Raw genomic sequence first — 19,118 nt, 5'->3', positions numbered from 1 at the left:
CAGGGTCGAGAGAGCAGAGAGAAGGGAGTCTTCTCGGGTTACGAAAATAATACGGCGCTTCACAAAATCCAAAACACCCCCTGCGTGAGGCATTCAGAGAGGGTCCTTTCTGTGCCTGGCTGCCCTTCTGGGTTAATTAACGGCTGGCTGGGGCCTTGCATCCCAACCCTGTGTGCAGAGCCATGAAGGATGCTGACGTGACAAGAGAGGCGTCCCGTCCTGGAGTTACCGCCAAGACCATGTGCGCATCTCCAGAGCGGCCACCGGGTCCTCTCGCAAACCCTCTGAGCCGCAAACCCTCCCCACCCTCCACTTCTCTGCCTGATCGGGAGGCAGACCCAGAAGGAAGCCTTCCTAAAAAATGTCCCACCCAGTAACAGCGAAAGTCTGCATGACGGAGCCAGACGATGCATGTAAGACCAATAGCACAGTTACCGTTTTACTCTTCTCCTCTACACCGTGAAATGCCAGTTCAGGTACCCAAGATTTCAAAGCAAAGTGCCTTGGGAGACACAGACAGCCGCTGCTTCCACATAAGAGTAGTCTGTCTTCTTTTTCTAATGACTTGGGTCTTGTAAGCTAATGCTGCCGATTAATCTGTAAATTAACGTACAGATTCTAATTATCTCTAAGACTGAGAGGCTGGAATCGGATTCTTTACAATGTGCACTAGGCCCTCAGACAAATTTCAGCAATATGTACAGGCTGGTTATGAAACCTCTAAGACGCTGTGATTTTCACCCACATAACGCAGGATTTATTTGGGCCCTGATGATTCCCTTTTCTGCAGTAGGTGGAGTCGTAAGTGAGGTCATTTACTCATATAAGGTGACCTCCAAAGTTCTGAAAAATAAACCCTGTGGTTTTCTCCGTAGATATTAAGGCGGGCGATGCTTTGCCCTTTGAGGTAGCCTGCGTCTCAAAAATCTTGGTGTTAACGCGTATTTTGATGCTTCTATTTAAATGAATGACAACAAAAAAAAGTTTTAAAAGAAAAAAACTTAAAGCATCGTGAACCCAAGTATCTGCTGAGAGTTCAATGAGTCTCATGTTATGTCGGCAAATGCAGGAACTCAGTCTTGTAGTCAAATGCTCGGCATCTTAAATTTCCACAGCCACAAAACCGTTCAGATTAAAACACAAAATAAAGTAGTGACAGTAGCAGTGAGTCGGGTTCGTCACTCTCAGTACTCCCGACTTTGGGGAGCACAGAAATCTCTGGGATGGGCTGCCCTGTGCACTGTAGAGCAGCATCCCTGGTCTCCACCCACTCGATGCCAGAAGCTCGTGATCTCCCCCAGGGCTGAGAACATCTGAGCGGTGGCGGTTACACAAGTCCAGAGCCGCCCTTCACATGGAAGGCCCTCAGATTCCTACAAGTCTTGATGCCCTGAGAATCTGCAGTGCTTTCGTCGAGTAACCACAACTTGGATGCTGTCCTAAGCACGCCACAGACCCTGCAGAGCTGCACCTCGGATGTCCTCCAACTCAAAGGCTGCAGTCAGAAGAGGGAGAAATGACACAGGTGTGTTTCTCTAGGTCGAGGTGGGCTCACTGTGGCCCACAGGCCAATTCCCACCTGCCGCTGCATTCTGCAAGCACTGTGACCTATCGATAGCTTTTACATTTTTAAATGGTTGAAAAGGAAATCAAAACAATGCTGCTTTGCCAGCCACGAAACTGATATGACATTCAAATTCCGGTGTCCATCAGTGAAGTTTTGTTGGCACTCGGCCACATCTGTTCACCTACGTAAGGTCGGTAGCTGCTCTCACACGACAAGGGCAGAACTGAGCGGCTGCAGCACGGGCCACTGGCCCACAAAGCCTCAACTGTCTACTCTCTAGCCCTTGACAGAAAAGGTCTGCCAACCTCGCTCTCCTGAAGATTTTCCCCTTTCTACATTAGAGCACACCTGCCTTACCGCTTCCCAGCCTGAAAGCTTCCTGTCTGAGAACCTGAAGGTGACGCCCCGAAATGTGGATGTTTCTGGCGAACACACGAACCACTGTGAAATGGACAGCCAAGAAAACACCACAGCCGTGGTCTGCTGTGAATGGCTTTCACAGGAGGCACCTGCTGAAACCAGGTAAGTCTGAGGGGAACAGATACTAGCCCTCACTTTCTGACACACAGCACCCAACACAGAGAGGAAGGGCCTGTGGTTTTTATACAGATGACTCCCCAGCTCGTGGATGCACCGTGGGTACTGTGGTAGGCAAGCAACAGTGTGTCATTTCCCAGCATGGTCCCCAATGACCATCTGCACGTATAAACTGTACAAGGAGCTAAATACAGGCTACAAAAATGTCCAGAGTCATCTATAAAGCTAAGCACCAATGCCTCACACACAGCAGGAAGTCAGCGTGTGCTCAATTCAATTCAATCCAAGCAAAGCTTACGTTCCCTAAATACTGAATTAATACACAATCGAAACACTCACGAGCAACACACCTCCTCTCTCCTCTTCCCTCTGACATTTAAAATATGGTTCAACTGCATTTCAAAACATACTGACTGATGGTGCAGCCACTTTAGAAAAGTTGGACGGTTCTTCAGAATGTTAAACAGAGCTACCTTAACAACCTAGCAATTCTACTGCCAGGTGTATACCCAAGAGGCATGAAGGTATACGTCCACACAAAACTGGTACACGAATGTTCACAGCGGCATGATTCATAACCACTCGATAAAAGTAAATACACCGCAAATGTCCGTCAACTGATGAATGGATAAACACAACGTGGTACGTCCATACAATGGAATATTATGGGGCCATAAAAAGGATTCATGTTACAAAACGGATGTCAACATCTGATGTCACAGATTCAATCAACCTTTTATAATTCTTTTATTTTTTAAAACAAACTACGCTTTTCAAATATTTAAGTAAAATACTGAAATTCTAATACAGGTGAACTTTTAACAACATGGGGGGTAGGGGGATGGGCCCCTGTGCAGTTGAAAACCCACTTATAACTGTACAGTTGGGCCCTCTGTGTCCATGATTCCTCATCTGTGGATTCGACCATGGACTGTATACAGTAGTCCATGGTTTATTGAAAAAAATCCATGTATAAGTGGACTCGTGAAGTTCAAACCCAGTCAAGGGTCAACTGTACATATTTACCTTGTTATATATTTGGCTTTAAACAAAAATACTTCAATAAGATTCTTTTTTTTTAAACATCTTTATTGGATTATAATTGCTTTACACTGGTGTGTTGGTTTCTACTTTATAACAAAGTGAATCAGCTATACATATACACATAGCTCCTCCCTCTTGCGTCCCCCTCCCACCCTCCCTACCCCACCCCTCTAAGATTCTTACTTTGGTTAAATCTGGGTCTATCATTTTAGTTCTGATTGGTTCCTTTAAAACAATAAAGCAAAAATCTTCCCCAAATTTCCATCTTGATGTTTTTAAAAGTACAAAAGTTCTATCAGTCTTTTAATGTAAAAAAGTTAAAGGAAGAACCAGAAAACACAAAACAGTAAATGATGAAATCAAACCCTAAAATCCCATCTACCAACCGATAACAGCACTTTTTCTTGGTAGCGGATGGGGAGGGAGCCATCAGTTTTAGTTTGGGATGTGGCTTCAACTCTTGATTGTTTTTTTTTGGCCATGTGGCTTGCAGGATCTTAGTTCCCCAACCAGGGATCAAACCCATGCCCCCTGTAATGCAAGTGTGAAGTCCCAACAACCACTGGACCGCCAGGGAACTCCCTGGGCTTCAACTCTTGATGCCTGTGCATCTACGACTGTTCGGTTAGCTCTTCTGGGTACCTTATCCTCGCATTAGATCTATAAATAGTAAGCTACACGTTTTTCTAAGAAGTTTCGAGGTTAAGTAGTAAATCAATTTGCAGACAGACACAAATCGTATTAAGAAACTAATAAACCACAGCATTAAGAGACAGGGGCCAACTAAGATCCAGACTCACGTGCCCACTTATAATTAATTTTGCAGCTTAATTTTAATTCACCATGTTGACAAGAGGGAATGATTTTAGAAAGTGTCATCTGCTTCCGGTAAGACCCAGAAAAGTTTATAATGGCTGGTTCAGTATCCACAATTCTTGGAAGGCAATTAAAGGCCAATCCGTCATGTAGAATGGACTAAAGAGCCCATCATTATTTAATGATGCTCTATCTACTACCTTCAACTTCAGCAAGGAGAAAGACCTCAGACTCTGTCTCAAGAAAGCATTTTAAAACAGAAGGTGTTCAGTTTTGGCAAAACGCAGCTCTGCTTCAAACGAATTTCAGGTAAAAGACAAAGATCAAAGGCAGGCGTTTACCTTCAGGCTGACTTCATGTGTAGACCTTTGAACCAGTGGGCTCCCCAGCATCCGATCATATAAAACACCAAGGGTCTGCTGGGACCTTGCCTGGTGAGAAACAGAGAGATTTGAAAAACAACAAAAAACACCTTAAAATTCTCCGGGAATTGTTCACCTTTGACCTGTCCTATTCTTGTTTTTCTTTTTCAGCCCAACTCAAACTTAACACATTTTACTGTTCCATAATCTCCGTCCTAAAACTTTAACACAAACTATGCAGTTTTATTTGCAGTGTGAAAAAAGGAGAATTAAAACGGCCAGTCAGTATTATGGTACCTGTAGAGATTTGTAAGGAAAAAGTCTCAAAGTAAATAAAATTGATTTTAGCTCAGATACTGTTCCTGCCATCATTCAATGAAACTAATGCCCACTTGAACTATCTTTGTTTTAGGGACCACATCACATACAACCAATAAATTAAACTGTACACACCCTTAAGAGAAGAAAAGACGCTCCAGACATCTTTTCTGACATTATAGACATTGCTTGGGCAACTGTTTACAATAATCATGGCAGGCATGTTTGTGTGCAGACATCCACTCTTTTATGTGCTCAAAAAAACAGAAACATTAGAATCTTTTTTTCCTTTTTTGGCTTCCCTAAAATAAAGCGAAAGCAAGCACTGACTCTCAACTTTTACATTAGTGTTTTCCTACATTTCCATTTCACAGGGGTTCCACCTGCATGGATTTCTGAAGAAGCCAGGGGTGTATGTCATAAGATAATCCTTCGTATCAAAAACTCATTTTTATTTTTCCGTCAGTATAAACAGTAAGCAGTCAACCAGGATCAACGTAATAATATTTACCTTCTTCCTCATAAATTCTCTTTAGCTGTGAGTGAATCCAGTCTCCTACAGGGTTGAAATTATCCACAAGCTCAAGAACTAAGGAAATTAAATGCTTGCTGTTTTCTCTAAATTCTTGTTCGATAGTCTTAAGTGATAATAAAAAGGCGCTAGGTTTAATATAATTCAAACCCATAAGTGAGGCTATGAATGAAGGTGTTTCTTATTAGTGAATGTATACAGAACCTCTTGAAATGTTTTAAGGAAATTCAAGTAAATTACTCCCACTGAGTCACGTTTATCGTTACACTGTTCATAGAAAGGAGACTAAAAGGATTCTACAAGCAGGTTCACAAGCAGGTTCACAAGCAGGTTCACAGGCCCTTAAGTTTCATTACAGTACATTTTTAAACCACATAAGGTTATATAAGATAAAACCAGGACAACTGAAAAAATCTACCACTGAAGGAAAATAGTAAGATTTAAACAAAATTCCTCTATAGCTCTTTGAATAGAAATTAAAGGGCACCAGACTGAAGCAGGCACTAGGGAATACTGACTTTGCTTATAAAAGAAAAATACATTTCATTATGAAAAAAAGTCGGTAGTGGAGATGAAATAGGACGATACTCCTTACAGCAAACCTGAAGCAGACAGCAAATTATTTTCGGGATTGGGCTGTAAACCCAAGAGCCTTATGATGAAACTGCTAAACACCATAAAGTATCAAAATATAAGCAGATGTCACCACAATAAGCCCCAAACTGCTTGAAAATTAAAACATTAAAATCCATAATAATTCAATTAAGTAATTAATATATAAACAGCTCTCATTACAAGCTGTTCAGGAAAAAGCTTTAGTATCAAATTCCTATTCCCTGGCCCAAAACAGATGGTAACTCACAAATTGAAGGTTATCTTTGATATAAGTTGTTAAATTCAGTACATGTAATTAACATCATCTATGTGTTATAAACACACAAAACGTGAAATATGACTGGTTAATAACATTCTGGTTATGCAACATGTCAAAATTAATTAGTTCATGACTAGAAATAATAAGTTAAAGTGAGAAACCTGAACTTCCAACCCCTGGTCAGTCCTGATTTTCCCATTATTAACACCTAAATAGAACCACTATCAATAAACAGTGCTGGCAGGGCTTCTCTGGTGGCGCAGTGGTTGAGAGTCCGCCTGCAGAGGCAGGGCATGCGGGTTCGTGCCCCGGTCCGGGAGGATCCCGCATGCCGCAGAGCGGCTGGGCCCGTGAGCCATGGCCACTGAGCCTGCGCATCCGGAGCCTGTGCTCCGCAACGGGAGAGGCCACAACAGTGAGAGGCCCGCGTACCACAAAAAAAACAAAAACAAAAAAAAACCAGTGCTGGCAAAAATTTACGTGCTGAAAAAGATTTGTGTGAAACGCAAATGATTTTTTAAAAAATATTTATTTATTTATTTGGCTGCGCCAGGTCTTAGTTGTGGCACATGGGATCTTCGTTGTGGCGTGCAGGATCTTTGCTGCAGCATGAGGAATCTTTAGTCGTGGCGTGCGAACTCTTAGTTGCGGCATGTGGGATCTAGTTCCCTGACCAGGGATCGAACGCAGGCCCCCTGCATTGGGAGCATGGAGTCTTAGCCACTGGACCATCAGGGAAGTCCCCCCCACACTTTTTTTAAGTCTTTACTGAATTCGTTACAATACTGCTTCTGTTTTATGTTTTGGTTATTTGGCTGCGAGGCATGAGGGATCTCAGCTCCCTGACTAGGGATCGAACCCTCACCCCCTGCCTTGGAAGGCAATGTCTTAACCACTGGACCGCCAGGGAAGTTTGTCACGCAAATGATTTGAACAAATGCAATATATTCTTTACTCTCAAAGGTAGTAATAAATATAAAAAGGACTCATTTTCTGGTTGCTGTCAGTTCTTGGCATGGAATGGTGTAGACGATGACTAATAGTCCTCCCACACAGGAGGCGTAAAGCCTTTAGTATATTCACGACGCTGTGCAATCATCCCCTACGTCAAGTCTCAAAACATTTACGTCACCCCAAAAGGAAACCTCGGGCCCATTAAGCAGTCAGTCCTCAATCCCCCTCCCGCCTCCCCCCGCCCAGGCAACCACCGGCCTGCCTTCTGTCTCTGCAGATTTGCCTGTTCTGGACGTTTCACATAAATGGAACCATACCACACCTTCTCTGTGTCCGGCTTCTTTCGCGTAGCATGATGTATCCAAGGTCCATCCACGACGCAGCGTGTATCAGTACTTCATTCCTCTGTGTGGCTGAATACTGTTCTGTTGTACGCATGCACTACCTTTTGTTTTCCTTTCCAGCCACCAGCTGATGGGCATCTGGCTCCTGTGAATGCTGCTGTTAGGAACACTGATGTCCAGGAATGTGTTTGAGCCCCCGTTTCCCATCCCTTGGGTATGTATTGTTCTACATCATTTTGCCAGAGACAAGGAATAATGCAGTGTCGCTCTCCTTGGGGCAAACCAAATTACTCTTCCGCTCAGAAGCTTTGCCAAGTCTATCAGGGCAACCAGAGGTGCCGGATTGGTTTTGTTTTGCCTGCAGCCCTGGCTGTCATTCTAAATCCTTCTCCCTCCCCTGAGGTAGTTTAGCTCCAAAGTTTTGAGTTGGTAACTGCCTGCACTTCTGGCTTCCCAGGACCCCTTGAGGTGACTCTGGCTACCCAGGTACCTTCTCACACTGATATCTGATACGGATCCACGTATGTAACCCCTAAGAGCAGCATGGAACTATCATGGTGTGTCCTATTTTAACACAGTGGCTTTCAACCAGGGATGGCTGCGCTCTCTGCCCCTGGAGACTGCAGGATATTAGTCAATGTCTGGAGACATCTCTCGGTCGTCACAAGTGGAGGAGGGGAGGTACTGGCGCCTAGTGGGTAGAGACCAGGAATAGCGCTCAGCATCTACAACGCACAGAACAGCCTCCCTGCACGGAAGACTTGACTCATCGGCCCCCAGATGCCAATAATGCCGAGAAACTTCTTAACAGAAAAGATTTTAGACCAAGTTCATCTCTTTATGACTTCGGCCTGATTCTTACGGAGAAATAGCAGAAGGCGAAGTAACAGTTTCACACAGGGCTTAAGATTCCAAAAGAATTATCTAGGGGATATTTTCATAGATTGCCATAATGCTTCCTTCTTGGTGGCCCAAATCTGTGGAACAAAACGAATAATCCATATGGCTCACTCAGTGAAAATTCAGGATAAACCTACATTTTTATTGATCCTAACTGAAATGCTTAACTATATACATACTGATTATATCTCCTGATAAAAATGAATCAAATGTGTACAATTAAATTCCTTTAACTGCTGGTGGAGAGGTCAGCACGGAGCAGAACTGAGGCCTGCGGCCAGCAGCCCACACCATATGCCAGCCACATGAGAGCCACCATCGCACGGCATCATCCAGTACATATCAGACCACCAAGTCCCTGTAGCTCCGGTTGATGTCTTGACTGCAACTTCAAAGAGACCTCTGCCAGAACCACCCTGCTAAGTCACCACAGCATTCCTGACCCTCAGAATCTAACACACCATGAAGGACAGGTGGGAAAGATACCCAGGGCAGCAGGCCTTTTCAGCAATCGCCTCTCCATCATCACCCACAGAATGGGACAATGACATGCACGGCTGCTGCCAGGAAAGCCTAGAACCACAGGGACTTGGAAGCCAAGCAAACAGAGCTTTCGAAGAAGCAGGAGAGAGTTTCCCAAAGCATGTTCTTCACAATGATGTTTCCCAGATGGTTACTATGTGTTTAGTGTCACCACATGAAAAACAGTTCTGTGATCCAATTTTCCACGTTCAGTAGGATTGGTAACCCTGGGTTAAAGTTACTGAAAAACAATAAAAAGGAGCACCTAAATACATCAAACAAATACTAACAGTCATAAAGGGAGGAATTGATGGGAATACAATAACAGTAGGAGACTTTAACACCCCAATGATATCAACGGACAGATCTTCCAGACAGAAAATCAATAAGGCAACAGGGATCCTAAATGACGCAACAGAACAAATTAGACAAAAATGGACATTTTCAGGACATTAAATCCAAAAAAGCCCCAGAATACACATTCTTTTCAAGTTCACGTGGAACGTTCTCCAGGACAGACCACATACTAGGACACACAAAACAAGCCTCAAGAAATTTAAGGTGAACAGAAATTATTTCAAGCATCTTTTCTGACCACAACAGCATGAAACTAGAATTGAACCACAGAAACAGAAATGAGGAAAAAACGATTACATGGAGACTAAACACGCTACTAAAAAAACCAATGGGTCAAACAATGAAATCAAAGAGGAAATTAAAAAATACCTTGCGACAAATGACAACGAAAACACAACCATACAAAATCTATGGGATGCTGCAAAAGAAAACCCAAGAGGGAAGTTCATAGCAATACACGCCTTCCTCAACAAGTAAGGAAAAAATGTCAAATACGCAACCTGACCTACCACCTAAAAGAATTAGAAAAAGAAGAACAAACAAAACCTAAAGTCAGCAGAAAGAAGGAAATAATAAAGATCAGAGAGGAAATAAATAAATACAACAATGGAAAAACTCAATAAAACCAAAAACTGGTTTTTTGAAAGGGTAAACAAAAATCAACAAACCTCTGGCCAGGCTCACCAAGAAGAAAAAAGAGAGGACCCAAATAAACAAAATAAGAAATGAGAGAGGAGAAATAACATCTGATATTGCAGCAATTTTAAAAAGCCACGAGAACACTATGAACAATTATTATATGCCAACGAATTGGACAACCTAGAAGAAATGGACACGTCTCTAGAAACATACAGCCCACCAAAACTAAATCAAGAAGAGATAGATATTTTTACAGACCGGTCATCAGAAGTGAAATAGAATCTATAATTTAAAAAAAGTTTCCTGCAAACAAATTCCAGGACCGACTGGCTTCACACTGGGGAATTCTACCAAACAAACAACGAAAAACTTATAGCAATCTTTTTCAAACTCTTCCAGGAGGGTGAAGAGGAAGAAACACTTCCGAAGACATTCTATGAAGTCACCATCACCCTGATACCAAAACCAGACAAAGACACTACCAAAAAAGAAAATTACAGGCCAATATCTTCAATGAATACGGATGCAAAAATTCTCAACAAAATATTAGCAAACCGAATTCAACAACACATAAAAAAAATCATACACCATAATCAAGTTGGATTCACTCCAGGGTCACAAGGATGGTTCAACATATACAAATCAATCAATGTGATACACCACATCAAGAAAAAAACCACATGATCATCTCTATAGATGCAGAATAAGCATCTGACAAAATTCAACATCCATTCATGACAAAAACCCTTCACCAAAGTGGGTACAGAGGGAGCATGTCAACATAATAAAAGCTACTTATGACAAACCCACAGCCAACGTAATACTCAGTGGTGAAAAGCTGAAAGTCTTTCTGCTAGTCAGACCGGTCATCAGAAGTGAAATAGAATCTATAATTTAAAAAAAGTTTCCTGCAAACAAATTCCAGGACCGACTGGCTTCACACTGGGGAATTCTACCAAACAAACAACGAAAAACTTATAGCAATCTTTTTCAAACTCTTCCAGGAGGGTGAAGAGGAAGAAACACTTCCGAAGACATTCTATGAAGTCACCATCACCCTGATACCAAAACCAGACAAAGACACTACCAAAAAAGAAAATTACAGGCCAATATCTTCAATGAATACGGATGCAAAAATTCTCAACAAAATATTAGCAAACCGAATTCAACAACACATAAAAAAAATCATACACCATAATCAAGTTGGATTCACTCCAGGGTCACAAGGATGGTTCAACATATACAAATCAATCAATGTGATACACCACATCAAGAAAAAAACCACATGATCATCTCTATAGATGCAGAATAAGCATCTGACAAAATTCAACATCCATTCATGACAAAAACCCTTCACCAAAGTGGGTACAGAGGGAGCATGTCAACATAATAAAAGCTACTTATGACAAACCCACAGCCAACGTAATACTCAGTGGTGAAAAGCTGAAAGTCTTTCTGCTAATATCTGTAACAAGGATGCCGACTCTACCACATCTATTCAACATAGTATTGGAAGTCCTAGCCACAGCAATGAGACAAGAAAAAGAAATAAAAGGTATACAAATTGCAAGGGAAGAGATTAAATTATTATATGCAGATGACATGATATTATATATAGAAAACCCTGAAGACTCCAGGCAAAAACTACTAGAACTGATAAACGAATTCAGCAAGGTAGCAGGATACAAGATTAACATACAGAAATCTGTTGCACTTCTTTACACTAACAATGAAATATCAGAAAGGGAAAGTAAAAAGAAAAGAAAAAAAGAAACCAAAAAAAATAAACAATCGCTTCAAAAAAAGTATTTAGGAATAAACCTCATCAAGTAGGTGAAAGACTTATATGCTGAGAACTATACAACACTGATAACGGAAATTGAAGATGATTCCGAGAAATGGAAAGACATCCCATGCTCTTGGACTGGAAGAATTAATATTGTTAAAATGGCAATATTACAGATTACCCAAAGCAATACTATGGATTACTACCCAAAGCAATACTACAGAATACTACCCAAAGCAATCTAAAGATTTAATGTGATTCCTATAAAAGTACCCATGACATTTCTCACAGAAGTAGAACACATAATCCAAACATTTATATGAAACCGTAAAAGACTGAGAATTGCCAAAGCAATCCTGAGGGAAAAAAAAAAACAAAGGAGGAGGCAGAACCCTCCCAGACTTTAGGCAATACTACTACAAAACTACAGTAATCAAAACAGTGTGGTATTGATACAAAGACAGACATACGGATCAATGGAACAGAACTGAGAGCCCAGAAATAAACCCACACAGCTACGGTCAATTAATCTTCGACAAAAGTGGCAAGAATATACAATGGAGAAAAGACAGTCTCTTCAGCAAGTAGTGCTGGGAAAGCTGGACAGACACATGTAAATCAAGGAAGTTAGAACACACCATCACACCACACACAAAAATAAACTCAAAATGCCTTAAAGACTTATAAATATAAGACATGATACCACAAAACTCCTAAAAGAGAGCATAGGCAAAAAATTCTCTGACATAAATCATACCAGTGTTGCCTTAGGTCAGTCTCCCAAGGGAACAGAAATAAAAACAAAAATAAACAAATGGGACCTACTCAAACTTATAAGCTTTTGCACAGCAAAGGAAACCATAAACAAAACAAAAAGACAACCTATGGGCTGGGAGAAAATATCTGCAAATGATGCGACTGGCAAGGGCTTAATTTCCAAAATATACAAACAGCTCATACAACTCAATTAAAAAAAAACACAACTCCATCAAAAAATGGGTGGAAGACCTAAATAGACATTTTTTCAAATAAGACATACACATGGCCAAAAAGCATGTGAAAAGATGCTCAACACTGCTAATTATTAGACAAATTTAAATCAAAACTATAATGAGGTATCACCTCACACAGATCAGGATGGCCATCATTAAAATGTCTACAAATAATGAATGCTGGCAAGGGTGTGGAGAAAAGGGAACTCCCCCCCCCCACAATGCTGGTGGGAATGTAAACTGGTATGGCCACTATGGAAAACAGTATGAAGATTCCTTAAAAAACTAAAAATAGAGTTACCACATGATCCAGCAATCCTACTCTTGGGCATATATCTGCAGAAAATGCTAATTCAAAAAGATTAATGCAACCCAATGTTCATAGCAGCACTATTTACACTAGCCAAGACATGGAAGCGACATAAGTGTCCATCAACAGATGAACAAAGAAGATGTGGTATACACACACACACACACACACACACACACACAAAATGGAATATTACTCAGACATAAAAAAGAATGAAATAATGCTATTTACAACAACATGGATGGACCCAGAGATTATCATACAAAGTAAAGTAAGTCAGACAGAGGAAGACAAATATCATATACCACTTATATGTGGAATCTAAACTATGATACAAATGAACTTATTTACAAAACAGAAACAGACTCACAGATGTAGAAAACAAACTTATGGTTACCAAAGGGGATTTGGCAGGCGCAGGGTTCAGGGGAAGATAAATCAGGACTCTGTAATTAGCAAATACACATTACTATATATAAAATAGATAAACAACAAAGTCCTTCTATAAAGTACAGGGAACTATATTCAATGTCTTGTAATAAACTATAACGGAAAAGAAAAAAAACCAGTAAGAATAGTTTACACGGGGCTTCCCTGGTGGCGCAGTGGCTGAGAGTCCGCCTGCCGATGCAGGGGACACGGGTTCGTGCCCCGGTCCGGGAAAATCCCACATGCCGCGGAGCGGCTGGGCCCATGAGCCATGGCCGCTGAGCCTGCGCATCCGGAGCCTGTGCTCCGCAACGGGAGAGGCCACAACAGTGAGAAGCCGACGTACAGCAAGAAAGAAAAAAAAAAAAAAAGTTTACACATAATTGCATCTATTATCCGCCTGGCTCTGTTCTAAGTGCTTTAAGTTATGTAATCCTTTTAATAAACAATGAAAGAATCCTTCCTACCAGAATCTCACAATGTGTTTTCAATGATATATCCAGGAACCACCACTAACAGTGTCATACCAGGGGCTCACATACACTAAATTATCTCTCTCCTGTTAGGATTTTCTCATGGCTCTGAGCTGTAGGCAGCAGAAATTTTGTGAACCACCTTCCTCATCTGGCTCCTCCATGTACCCAGGTATCCACCTAGATAATGACACTCCACGTACAATATGCTATGGTTTGCCCAACTCTCCCAAATTTCCGACTTTTCAGAAATATGCTGAAATTTTAAAGACAACTTTCTGATTGACTTTGAATACATCAGTTGCTAGACAGTCCAGTAAAGGGAGGTTCTGCTGTTGGAAGACTGTAGGTTCTCCAAGAGAATATAAAACCAACGTGCATTTCTTTAGACTCTGGAAGCTTGAAATCTAAAGATGACAGTACTTGACGGAAACGAATCCAAGTGTGCCAAGTTGGTAATGACTTACAGAAATAAATGTTACTTTTAATATCATAATAGTGTCAAGAAGTAGGACACTTCTAGATGAGGCTTTATACATTGGGAATTAAAATCAGGCCATCATCCTCATTTCTCTTTTCACTCACCGAACTAGAAAAATGGGTACTGTGAGGTGAAAGGTCACAGGGCATTAAACATCTCACTTCTTATCATCTCATCTTTTTTAAAAAATCTACTTTCGGAATACCTTTTATTTAGGTGGATTATTTATTTTTTTGCCACTATGGTAAGAGTGTACCCTTCTCTTTTTACGTGTAAACTCAAAGAGACAACACTAAAGGGATCCCTTCTCTGTTAAAGTTCTATTTATGACACAGAAAAAATGTTTTGAATTTTTTCTTAATGATAAATATTAATTTTGTGCATAAATTCCAAAGGCCTAACCTTTAATATTCTTTAAGAATAAGCATATACACCATAAACAAAACAGAAAGCTATAAATTAAAACCAAGTAACATCCTAAAAGATCTCCCTTTGAAAAAGCCTGCATGGTCGGGCTTCCCTGGTGGCGCGGTGGTTAAGAATCTGCCTGCCAATGCAGGGGGCAGAGGTTCGAGCCCTGGTCCGGGAAGATCCCACATGCTGCAGAGCAACTAAGCCCGTGCGCCACAACTACTGAGCCCGCGTGCCATACTACTGAAGCCCACGCGCCTAGAGCCTGTGCTCCACAACAAGAAGCCCGCGCACCGCAACGAAGAGTAGCCCCCGCTCGCCGCAACTAGAGAAAAGCCCTCGCGCAGCGATGAACACCCAACACAGCCAAAAATAAAAAAAAATAAAAATCAGTAGCCCTGAAAAAATTATTTTTTAAAAGTCCCCATAGTTAGGACATATACACACTAACAAACGTAGTAAGGTAGATAGCTAGGGGGAAGCAGCCGCAAGGCACAGGGATTTTAGCTCGGGGCTTTGGGACAGCCTGGAGGGGTGGGATGGGGAGAGTGGGAGGGAGGGAGTCACAAGAGGGAAGACACATGGGAGCATATGTATATGTATAGCTGATTCACTTTGTTATAAAGCAGAAACTAACACACCATTGTAAAGCAATTATACCCCAATAAAGATGTTAAAAAAAAAAAAAAGTCCCCATAGTTAAATGGTAATATTTGTTGTCCAATGCCTAAAAAAAATGTAGAGTTTGAATGTTATTTGTAAGTAACATTTCAGTACTGTTATCTGTAGACGGTAATCTTGGCTGTGCCATCAACTCTCCTTTCCTGCGCACTAATGTGTCAACAGATCATTACTGTACGAAATGTGAGAAAGGTTTTGGTAAAGTTTCTGACCTATATTTGAGATGGGGGAAACGGTTCCTACTGCAGCACGCCCGTAAAGCTGGCATTTACCCAGACAGTTACCGATAAAAAACCTCATTCACAAGCTAATGATGTGGACACACTCTGCACACGACCAGGGCGGGGTCTGAGAACTTTCCGGGGAACCCAACTCTCTGTGGTCCAAGGAGGCAACAGAAACTTACAATCACGCAAAGATTATAAACACACGTTTATCTTCGTTTCCCAAAGTAGACTGTGTTCATTTTAGCGCTCATTTCTAAAACAGTAGCTCTTAAAGATGACAACGTGATATTTAAAGCAAAGATATCAAGATCAAATCTGTTGGAAAATTCTAGGTTTGAAAAAGGTAAAACAGATCCGAGAAGCTAAACAAACCCCATGCAGGATAAACACCAGAGAAAACCCCAAGAAAAGCTTAGTGAGGTTGGGGAGGGCGCTATGCAGGTGAAGACGACACAGAACAGGAAGCGAAACAGAGCGACTCCTGGCCCTGGAGGAGAGCACCTGCCTTTCGTGAGGGATCCATACGTGAACACGACACAACCCAGTGACCCTGCTCTGCTGGGAGCAGATGGCAGAGTGACCAGACCACCAGGCTCCTTAGGAAGTCTGAGCATTGCCACACCGAAGGTACATCCGCCTGCACACTGAAGACACCCTTGGGGGTTTCTGAGAAGTCACAACCTCTGTTCTTGAAGTCAGTCACACTGGAGCTGAGACAAGTGCTTGGAGGGACGTCCTTGGCAGTCCAGTGGTTAAGACTCCACGCTGCCAATGTAGGGGGTATGGGTTCGATCCCTGGTCAGGGAACTCGATCCCACATGCCACATGACGCGGCCAAAAAAAAAAAAAAAGAGAGAAGTGCTTGGATAGGGGGTGGTACTTGGAGGGATGGGGCAAAAACGGCTTTCCGGGTGGCATGGCAGCTCCATGCCCGGCCCCATCCTGCTCCCATGCCCCTGCAGTAGATCTGTAACCCCAGCTAACTTCCCACTCCACCTCAGTCCTGGAGTCTGTTTCTTGAGAAACCTTCTTAAAACAATGGCTCCAGTAGCACCCGGTACAAAATTCCGCATACAACTGCCCTGTTCTTTTAAGGGCCCTTATCACGAATGCTGCAAACACTTCTTTTTTTAATAAAAGAAAACGATGGTGTTTTGTATCTTTGATCAAAAAGCCCACGCGGCAGGCATTTCAATAAATACATGCTAGTCCACACGGTGTGCAGAAAAACACAAGGAACGCCCCAGAATACTTCAGATGGGATATACTTGGCGGTCTCTGTTATTTGTCTAGTTAGGTTACTCTATTGGTTATCCTCCCCTTTCCTGAAATTGAATTTAAAAATTGGGAGACATGTCGAGATACGACAACACAAGAAGGTAAAGTTCCAGAAGTGTAAAGCAGGGGTGAGCACACTTCTTCTGCGAAGGGCCAAAGAGCAGGTATCTTGGACTCTGCAGCCATCCTGTTACAAGTACTCAACTGTGCCTCAGCTCAAAAGCAGCCACAGACTGTACGTAAATGGGCGTGGGCGTGTTTCAATAAAACTTTACAAAGATAGGTGGAAGGCGGGGTTGGCCTACAGGCAGGAGTCTGCCGACCCCTGCCCTGGGGCAAAATCATGTTCATTGTATTAAGGTGTGCACCCACAACTCTTACTAAATTAAAAGACAACCGTAAAATATCATTAAGGGTGACTTGAGACATGAACACACGGCAGAAGCGCTTTATCCCGGAAGTGAAGCAGGTCTGTGCCTCGTTCCTGGGAAGGACCACAGTGGAGGCGGCAGCAGGAGCGTGGGGTGCACTTCAGCCCAGGTCCCTGGGTCCTGGGACACACACACAGCTGCCACGGGGAGCCCTCAGGACACTCGGGCAAATGCCGTGCTGCGTTAAGATGGTGCTTTCGGAACCCAAGTGCAAAGTCTCGTGAAAACTTCCCAATTCTTTTATTTTATGGATCACAGAAGCGTGAACCTGAACAGAATAATCTCATCAGTGCAGAGATGACATCTTTAATTCGTTTTCCTTTTTAAAAATTATTTTTAATAGGTTTAGTTTTTAGAGGAGTTTTAGGTTCACAGCAAAATGGAGGGGAAGGCACAGAGAGTTCCCATACACCCCTGCCCCCCCCCCTACCCCCCTCCAGAGGGTACATCTGCTACAGCCGATGAACCCGTACGGACACACCATCGTCACCCGAAGCCCATAGTTTATATTAGGGTTCACTCTTGGTGTCGTACCCTCTATGGGTTTTGACAAATTTATTATGAATGACATGTGGCCACCACTAGAGTATCATAAAGCATAGTTTCCCTGCCTTAAAAATCCTCTGTGTTCCACCTACTCGTCTCTCCCCGGCCCCTAAACCCCGGCAACCACTCATCTTTCGCTGTCTCTGTAGTTTGGCCTTTTCCAGAAGGTCACAGAGTCGGAATCATACAGCGTGTAGTCTTTTCAGGTTGGCTTCTCTCATTCGGTGATGTGCATTTCAGGTTCCTCCATGTCTTTTCCTGGCTTGAGTTCATTTCTTTTTAGCGCGGAATAATAATTCCATGGTCTAGATGCAACAGTTCATTTACCCATTCACCTACAAAAGGACATCCAAGTTCTGGCAATGATGGATAAAAGCTGCTATAAACATCTGTGTGCAGGTTTTTGCACGGAAGTAAGTTTTCAACTCCTTTGGGTAAATTTTATTTTTTAAAAATGCCATTAGAATTGCATAAGTAATACATGTTCAGGGGAGAGATTTTAAGTGATTCTCAACCGCAGGCAGTTGTCGAGATACGACAACACAAGAAGGTAAAGTTCCAGAAGTGTAAAGCAGGGGTGAGCACACTTCTTCTGCGAAGGGCCAAAGAGCAGGTATCTTGGACTCTGCAGCCATCCTGTTACAAGTACTCAACTGTGCCTCAGCTCAAAAGCAGCCACAGACTGTACGTAAATGGGCGTGGGCGTGTTTCAATAAAACTTTACAAAGATAGGTGGAAGGCGGGGTTGGCCTACAGGCAGGAGTCTGCCGACCCCTGCCCTGGGGCAAAATCATGTTCATTGTATTAAGGTGTGCACCCACAACTCTTACTAAATTAAAAGACAACCGTAAAATATCATTAAGGGTGACTTGAGACATGAACACACGGCAGAAGCGCTTTATCCCGGAAGTGAAGCAGGTCTGTGCCTCGTTCCTGGGAAGGACCACAGTGGAGGCGGCAGCAGGAGCGTGGGGTGCACTTCAGCCCAGGTCCCTGGGTCCTGGGACACACACACAGCTGCCACGGGGAGCCCTCAGGACACTCGGGCAAATGCCGTGCTGCGTTAAGATGGTGCTTTCGGAACCCAAGTGCAAAGTCTCGTGAAAACTTCCCAATTCTTTTATTTTATGGATCACAGAAGCGTGAACCTGAACAGAATAATCTCATCAGTGCAGAGATGACATCTTTAATTCGTTTTCCTTTTTAAAAATTATTTTTAATAGGTTTAGTTTTTAGAGGAGTTTTAGGTTCACAGCAAAATGGAGGGGAAGGCACAGAGAGTTCCCATACACCCCTGCCCCCCCCCC

General features: G+C 42.5%; 1 protein-coding gene across 1 annotated transcript in view; it reads right to left on the bottom strand.

Moving 5' to 3' along the window:
- TBL1X (transducin beta like 1 X-linked) overlaps positions 1-19,118 on the bottom strand; it is a 145,840-nt gene that overhangs the window by 63,311 nt on the left and 63,411 nt on the right. The window contains 1 exon segment of the mRNA XM_024756279.1: positions 4,306-4,395. The gene's annotated coding sequence lies outside the window, so the exon portion shown is untranslated.

This window comes from Neophocaena asiaeorientalis, unplaced genomic scaffold, assembly GCF_003031525.2.
Source record: "Neophocaena asiaeorientalis asiaeorientalis breed wild unplaced genomic scaffold, Neophocaena_asiaeorientalis_V1.1 scaffold69, whole genome shotgun sequence".
NCBI lineage: Eukaryota > Metazoa > Chordata > Mammalia > Artiodactyla > Phocoenidae > Neophocaena > Neophocaena asiaeorientalis.
Note: the sequence above shows the minus strand (reverse complement) of the source record. Positions and strands in the feature narration are given on the sequence as shown.